At 34.8% G+C, this 9,020-nt stretch overlaps 1 pseudogene; it reads left to right on the top strand.

Moving 5' to 3' along the window:
* Positions 1-2,104: 2,104 nt before the first annotated feature.
* LOC107766714 (SPX domain-containing protein 3-like) lies at positions 2,105-8,381 on the top strand (annotated as a pseudogene).
* The last annotated feature ends 639 nt before the right edge of the window (positions 8,382-9,020 follow it).

Consider the following 9,020-nt stretch of genomic DNA (forward strand, 5'->3'; position numbering starts at 1 on the left):
GTTGGATTAATCTGTATCGTCTCCTGTTGGCTATGGGTAGTCTAGGCATTCTGTTGGTGAATAGAGGATTTTTTAGAGTGTATTTTTGGTTATTGGGAAGTCACAGTATCAGTTTCAATGATTGTGATATCCCTTTGCATGTTGAATGAATAGGATAGCGTAAGGGTTTTATTTGTATGAGAGATAGATTGGTTTTGGGCTACATGTTCCTTGGCATTGGCCATTTGGAACATAGATACTTCATGCTTTGATAGGTGGGTAATGTTGTTTCTGTTACTCTCGTTATTAGGGGGATCCAGTAGTGAGTTAGGGGGTTTTCACCCTCATTGGTTCCACAGGGGTAGGGGTTAAGAGGGGAGCTCTAGTGTCTGACACTCTTTTTGTATTTTTGTAGATTTATCAAAAAGGTCCTTTTTAATAAGGGTAGAGTTATTAGGGGTATTAATATTGTTAATAATGTTTTTATTAGAATTAGTAGTATTAACAGTCTTATTACCATTCTTATGCGGAAAAGAGTCAGGTAATTCGTCTAAGTGGTTTTTGGAGTTATCCAAAGCCATGTTCTGTGGAGAGAGGTAGGAGAAGTGGTTTTGAGAATTATTTGCCATTGACAATGGCGATTGGATGGGCTGGTAGCCTCTGTGGGAGTTTGAATCGATAGTCTTAACGCCCACACTACCTTGATTAGGTCTTGCCTTGTAATTAAAGATTTGAGAAGTAAGAAATTTACCTGTAGAAGCATCAAAGATATTTACGTTTATACCTGTCCTTGATATAGCTTCTTTGTTCGCAGTTTGTTTTTGGTACCGTTCTTGAATGTTACTGTTTGCCATTCCTCCGTTGATGCTTGTCATTCCTCCGTTGATATTTTCTAATCTATTTAACAGATTTTGTGTTGTTCTTCTTGCATGTTGTTTTGTGGAAGTTTTTGCTTCTCTGCTTCTTTTCCTTTTGTTGCTAGGGTTTTTAGTTGGGGATTTGTTCTTTTGCATTGGCTGGTGGAGTGGCCTAGGAAGCCACAGTTTAGGCAGAGAAGCTTTTTGTACTCGTATAGGATCTGCTGCTTATGAGAGCCAATTCACACATTTTATTTAACTTGTTTATTTAAGGGTAATTCCACACAAATTCTAGCATAACGTCCTCGAAGGGTTGCAGAAGTGCATGCATCCACTTTGAGGAGTCTTCCTATTGTGTTTCCAACTTTTGTTAGGATCTTTTCATCGTAAAATTCTGTGGGTAGTTCTGGCAAACTTACCCAGATTGCGGTGAGTGTTTGTTTTGCTCTTTATGGCACAAAATTAGGCTCCCATCTTTGTACTAATAAGAAAGTGCCAAATATGAACCAGGGGCCTTTTTGCAGGGCTGTTACCATGTTTTCTTTCTTATTGAACTTGACTGTGTAGTAGCCCTCTCCCAGGTCATGAGAGGGAAAGCCTCAGAAGGCTTCCATAGATTAGTGATTTTCCGTTTGAGTACTTGGTGAAGTACTTTTTTTTTCTTGGAGTTTAATTATTACAGAGAACTTTCAAGGATAGTAGATGTGTTGCTTGTCTTCCCCACTTATTTGAACTAGGTGTTCGTTTTCCTGTTCTGTAAGTGATTTGTCCAATTCCACCTCGATGGAGTCAATAGGCATAGGTACTAAATGAGAGGGAGTTGAGGACAAGGAAAAGCTTTTCTCATGGTCATTGGCTAGTAGCTTTTCCTTGATCGAGGAAAGGTCTGTCGATTGGTTGGAAGGGATGTCAGGTGGTTTTGGGGGTGGCTCCACTTGAATAGCGTGATTGTCCATTGCAGATTTTAAGGAAATTTTTCCAGAGGAGTAATGTTATTAGGGAATTTGCCCTCAAATGGGAGATTCGTATTCATAGAACATACGAAAGAATAATCCTTCCTCACAAGATTCCCTAATCTAACTGTCAAAATATGGCTAGATGTTTCCACGTTTTGTCCACCGAATTTAGAATTAATCTGAAGGTTGTCCTTATTTCACTGGCATGTCTAACACCGTTCCAAACTAATTAATACTTAATTAGTGCATGCCTAAAAGAAGTACAAAGCATGTCTTAAGGTATGAGTTAGGACCAAGTGAAAAACGAATATGATGAGAATTTCTCTTACTTCATTGTCCCTTTTAATTTACTTTTGCCACTTCATCACCTCCAAGAATATGCTTTTAAAATATTCTAATTTCATACCCCTTCTTTTACCTTATAAAACTCAAACTTAACTGATATTTTTGTTTTTCATTACACACACTAATACTCCTCTCCTCTTCTCATCAATTTTGGATCAATTTTGTCTTTTTATACCAAATTTTGGTACAAATAGGTATAGGATTTTTGTGTTGTTCTTAAATAGGATAAATGAAGTTCGGGAAGAGATTGAAGCAACATGTTGAAGAAACGTTGCCGGGGTGGGGGATAAGTTTTTGTCGTATAAAGATTTGAAGAAATTAGTGCTCCTGATTTCATCAGCTTCTCCGGCAATGTTGAATGGATCGGAGACAGAGTTTGTTTACTTGTTGAACAATGAGATTGACAAGTTCAATGCTTTCTTTGTGGAACAAGAAGAAGATTTACTTATACAACATAAGGCATTTTATTTGTATTGTTCAATTCCTGCTTGTGTAAATTAATTTTCTGTGTTATAATTGTTTTGCTGTTGAACGCTCTTTTGTTGAGTGGACATTTGAATTTTGAGTCAATAGGATTGCTTTCATGTCTTGAACAAGTCAAAGTGCAAATAGTAATCGTATTTGTAAGTCAACGAGTCGATCTTAAATTCCAAAACTACCCAACTCGGTGACTTGTTGGTGTTTTTCAAAGTTTTTTCAGAAATAGTTTTTGCGCCTGCCTAACATTAATGTTGTACGGTGGGCCGGACCGGGCCTAAATGGGCCAAACGGGCCAGGCTTAAAAGGGCCTGGGCTTAGCGGGCCTGTGCTCTGGCGGTCTTTGTGGGCTCAACGGGTGGCCTAAGCCCATATGGTCCTGGGCTAAACGGGTCGGGCTCGTGGGCATAGCGGGCCTAACGGACTTTTTTATTTCCGGGCTTTTTTTTTTTTTATTTTTTTTGTTTAAGGAAATTTCTTGTAACCCATATCATGGCTATATAAATAATATATATGTAATATAGATGCAGAAATCTAATTATTAAAGTGCTTGACGAAAAAGTAAAATAACAAAACAATAGTAAAACTAAATTGCCATGCATAATAAATTAATAAGAAAGTACAACATGAAGCATAAATACGTCTAATAATTTTAAAATAACACAAATTGTTGAAATATCTTAAAGACGAATTTGCGGATAAATACCATCAACACAATACGTTATATGCCTCCTTAAAATGTCTGTGGTACACCCTGAACGAAAATTTAAGACTCTTCCACAGTTCTTGCATTTTAATATTTGGCCTTCTTCATTTTCTTCAAGCACTTCATAGTAGTGCGAAACAAATAAGCGCACTCTTTCCGAACGAGGCATGATGTAACTTGAAAATTAAGATTGGGACTTGAAGTCTTGAAAATTGGAGATTGAGAGATTGAGAGAAATTTAGATTGATAAATGAGTATTGAGTATTGAAATGAAGAAGAGGGAGGGGGGTATTTATAGTGTTAGAGAAGGTTAGTTTTGTAAATTGAAAAAAAATGGCTATTTGTGCAATATGGCCGTTGGTGGTCATTGGGGGTAGGGCCCTCATTTTTAATTTTGAAAATTCTTGTTTTGTAGTATATATAGTATACTAGTATAGTATATAGTATATATATATATATATATATATATATATATATATATATATATATATAGTATACTAGTATAGTATACTATATATAGTATGTTATGTATATATATTTCCAAATATAATTTCTTATAATGTTTTGTAGTATATATATATAGATTTTCTTGTAGTATAAATTGTATGTTATGTATATATATTACCTTATATATTTTCTTGTAGTATATCTAGTCGGGCAAGCTTTAGGAACCTTTCTTTCTCTAAGGCCATATTCATCACATTTTTTAAAATATTCTCTTAGTCTACTTCTACGGTTTGAATAAAAAAGCCAATTAAGAGCCATTCTAACCTTTTCAATTTCTAAATTTAAAATTCGCATACCATCACCGACAATTAAATGATAAATATGACAAATACATCTAACATGGAATATATTCCTAAATGCGGGATTTAGTGTTGTTGTAAGTATGCCTATAGCACTAGTGTTACTAGAAGCATTATCCATAGAAATTGCCATTATTTTATCTCTAAAGCAAAAATATCTACAAATATCTGCAACAGTGTTAGCTATAAACTTACCTGTGTGACATGAATTAATTATTCTATACGCAATAATGCGTTTTTGCATTGTCCACTCCTCATCTATCCAATGACTTGTAACAGTTAGATAATCACAATCATTACCACTTCTACCAATATCAGTAGTAATAGAAATCCGATTACTTATATGAGTAAATAAATACCGCAAATATTGTTCATATTCATGTTTATATTTATAAATATCGCTCTTAAATGTTGCGTGAAGCCAACCTTTATAAATAGGATTAAAAACTCTTCTAATATAATGCACCCAATTAGGATTAGAGGGAAAAGAATAGGGTAAGCACATAACGGTAACCATCTTTACTAATTCTTCACGATCTCTATTTGGATCGTAATATAAAATACCTCCGGTCACAGTGTTAATTCCTGGTTGAACTAGATTTGAACTTGTACTAGGGTTAACATCAGAATCTACATGTGTTCCCTCTAGTTGCGCTTTCATTTGTAAATATCTAGCTTTATCTCTAGGGTGTATTTTTATGTGCCTAGTCAAACTACCCGTGCCGCTACGGTCTCCAGTATATTTATGCGCCAGTAATTTCCCACATGTTTTATACTTAGCCTTATTTTGTTCTCTTACTTGAGTAAAAAAATTCCAAACTAATGATGTTTCTAGGCGTTTAGGAGGTTGTCTATTAAAGCTAGGGGTTTCTACAGGTGGGTCGGGCGGTACATCAGTTGGGTTATTAAAAGGACTAGTAAGTGTATCATCTAAATCCGGTTGGGTTTCATCTTCATCCTCATTTTCAAAGATAGTTTCATTAGGATAAAGAACATTCATAGTTTCATCATCTAAATTTTCACCTGGTGCAACATTATGGCAAAATTGACTATCGGAAAATTAAAAACAGGGGTTATCACTATCAAGAATAATAGGAGCAGCAGGACGTCTACCAGGTCTGGGTCGGGGAGCCGGGGGAAGGGTAGTAGGTTGGCCACTACTTTCACCAATTTTAGCTTTACCCTTACCACCAAAAAAAATTTCAAAGAAAATGTCATGTTAATTATAATTATACTAAATAAAACTAACAAAACTATAATATTAAAACTTAAGAGTTGGAACGCGTTTACCGAATTGCCGAACAACTTCTTGAAAATTGAAAATCGTTGAAGAGTTGAATACTTCAATTCACCAACTTCACAATTTTTCACGAAATTTCAACAATAAAATAAGCAATTATAGTAGAGAGATTGAGAGAGATTGATGAATTGGTGAGTAAAAATGAAAGAATGAGGGGGTATTTATAATTGAGAATTGGGAAAAAGTGTAATTATATAAAGTTTGAGGTTAAAATAAAGTTTGTGGGCCAAATGACTATTTTGTAAACTTCCAAATGGTCAAAATTGCAGCCCAACGGCTATAATTTTAATTTTTGACCGTTGCTATTTTTTTAAAAAAATTTAAAAAGTAGTCGTTAGGCCCGGTAAGACCGGCCCAGGCCTGCCAGCCGATCCCGGGCTTAGCGGATCCGGGCTCGTGGGCTTTTTTACCATACCCGGCCCGCCACGGGCTTTTTGCACCATTAGGGACCGGTCCACCAGGACCGGCCCACTAGGCCCGTTTAGCCCGTTAGGACCGCGGGCCCGATCTCAGCCCGGCCCACCGTACAGCATTACCTAACATAGGGATAAAGTTTGGGCATCCACTATTCTTTACGGATTCCATTAGTAACAATTCAGTTAATTTATTATTGTTATTATTGTTGTTTAACGTAAAAAAAAGCTGGCTAACTTTGACCTCACATTATACATTCACATCCCTGAGTTGCTACGATAAGTATTTATTAATTCGATGCTTTTGCCGAACTAATTAACATTACTAATAAATAAAAGTTAAAGTGAGAATGCAGTCACTTGATCATGTATTTATATCCTCGTATTTTGCAATGTTATGGCAATGCATAACAAGGGCAAATATAGGAAACTTCCTCAAATGACTTCTCTTTAGATCTTTTCAACTTATTTCTTAGTTATAATTTTTTTTAGTTTTGCCACATGTGCATACTTTCAACGTACCTTTCTACTCCTTTTAATAATTTATTACTCTATACTTAATGTTTCTTTTTCTTTTTGCTACACTCAAGATAGTAATAACATAGGTGTAAATTTAAATAAATAAATAAACTTCTGGCGTAGAAATGAAACTCTTCTCTCTTTTAAGAAATTTTGTTCGTTGCTCCTTCTCTCTCTTTCTGTAGTCCTGCTGCAACCACATTTTCCCCTTCAACCTCCATTTTAAATACTTAAACACAACTGCTACTTCACGGTACTAAATTAGATTGATCGAAAATTCATACTGTATTTGATTATGCAGGAGTTGCAACAGATGATACAGATTGTGGTTGATATATGGGGCCCAAATGGGAATGAACCCTCAGAGACACGTTACACAGAGGAAATGTCAAAGATTAAAAAAGACATCGTCGATTTCCACGGTGAAATGGTCCTCTTAATCAACTATAGTAATATTAACTACACAGGTATCTTATAAAGGATTCCGTCCATTACAATTTACAATATAGTTGTTCCATAGGTAGCTTGACTCAGACACAAAATTTAGAGAAAAAAACTTTTGAAATTTGGGGTTTTAAAATTTTAAAGGGTAAAATTAATATTTGTGGGTTCATAATATTTGTATCGCTGTAAAAGTTTCTCACTAAGGGTAAACTTGGTAAAATAAAAAGTTTTAAGTTAAATTATCTTTAAATATAAAAATATGTTATTTTTTTTGGAACGGACAAATAAGAAAAGTGTGCCAAATAAATTTAAACAGATGAAGTAAATTCCAAAACCTATACAATAAAGAAAAGAATTTCAAGAATTAAAATCATTTTAATAGGATTTAAGTTATTTAATTTACATTGAGATTGTAAAAGTTTTTTATCATCAGTATTCAATGTAATTTAACATGTGATAATAGGTTAATTATCATATTTACCGTATTATCAATTAATATTTATCATAGAGATTTACTAGTAATTACGTTAAAGTGGTCTCATTGAATAATAAAGATTTGGTTAATCTACGTGTCTCATCGACATATAAGGAATAGGGCTGTCAAATTTGACTCAAGCCCAAATGACCCGCCCAACCCACTCAAGATTGAGCTAGTTATTGACCCGCCAATTTATTGAACCCAGCCCAGCTTAATCTAACCAATCTCAAGATTGATTCATGAGTAACTTTGCCAAAGTATCTTAAAAATATTTTTTTTTGTTGGACGTGTTATATATATGATCATAACAAAAGAAAATTCTTATTTACTAATTATACAATTCATAAGAAAATAATACATATTAATTAAAGTTTGGTAAAAGTTGGGCGGTTGGGTTATTATCCAAATTTTAGTCCATTTTGACTCAGCCCAAATAACTTTCGGGAGGGGCGAGTTAACTCAATCCATTTTGACTCAGCCCAAATAACTTTTGGGAGGGGCGAGTTAACTCAATCCATTTTGACCGGCCCATTTGATACCCCTCATAAGAAACTTATACTCTTTTTAATAAAAACATGACTCGATTTCATAGGTTTGGCTAAGATATTGAAAAAGTATGACAAGAGAACTGGTGGATTGCTGCGCTTGCCCTATACAGAAGGTGCTTCAACGGCCATTCTTCATAACTGATCTCATCTCAAAGCTTGTCAAAGAGTGTGAAAGCACCATAAATTCAGTGTTTCCAACATGTGATGAAGGAAAATCAGTGAGTCGATTAGGGGGAGAAAGACAAGGAATTATAACAGTAGTAGGAGAAGGAATATTTCGGAAGACAATAGCAGCTCTTCTCACTATGCAAGAAATTAGAAAAGGCAGCTCTACTTATGACCATTTCTCAATGCCACCTCTCAACTTGCCAGAATCTTATGTGATCCAGTCTTTGCAGCTCAACACAGCCATAGCTCTACCCTGATCGAGCTTTATTTTATTATGTCACAATTCTTATTTACATGAAAGTAAGCAATCCCAAAAACTCGTCCTCAGTTTGAATTACAGGCTATAATTCTCCTGCATGAAGCGAAAATCACTACTCACTAGTCATTGCCAGTTAGTCATACAACGTTGAAATGTATCCCCCCTTTATTTTTAATCAAGATAAATTAAGAATACATGTCATTTAATCACCCTTCTTTTTTGGTTGTGATATGCACATGGTGTTGGATGTTTTTAATTTCTTGCGGGGACATCCTCACGAATGAGAAATAATTATATAGTATATATTATATTGGTGATGCATGAGTTGCCGTTTTCACGCGTCAGCTTATCATTTATACGGGTACTCTACCTATTTGATTACTTATGCTGAATTATGTGATTAAATAAGTAATGAGTTCTATTATGAGAAAATTACCGAGACACGTATTGTTTACTCGTAAAACGGTAGAGTTGAATTTATAATATGATTTATAGACAAGTGAATCGACCTGACCCAAAAAATAAGAAGTAAATAAAAAATAGAAATAAGATTATCAAATGAAACAAAGGAGATAACAGGCCTGACTCACTACTTAGCCTTCCCGAGGAAAAAAGTAAAAGCAGTTGTTCAGCTGTTCAAATTGAGCGTAATAAGATAATAGAGTATGGCTTTTGTGTACAGAGTTTTTCTGTCTTTATAATGGTTGTTAATCATGCTATTTATAACCCTACTTAGGTAGACAAGATCCTAAAATCAAGCTCCTC

The sequence above is a fragment of the Nicotiana tabacum genome, chromosome 1 (assembly GCF_000715075.1).
Source record: "Nicotiana tabacum cultivar K326 chromosome 1, ASM71507v2, whole genome shotgun sequence".
NCBI lineage: Eukaryota > Viridiplantae > Streptophyta > Magnoliopsida > Solanales > Solanaceae > Nicotiana > Nicotiana tabacum.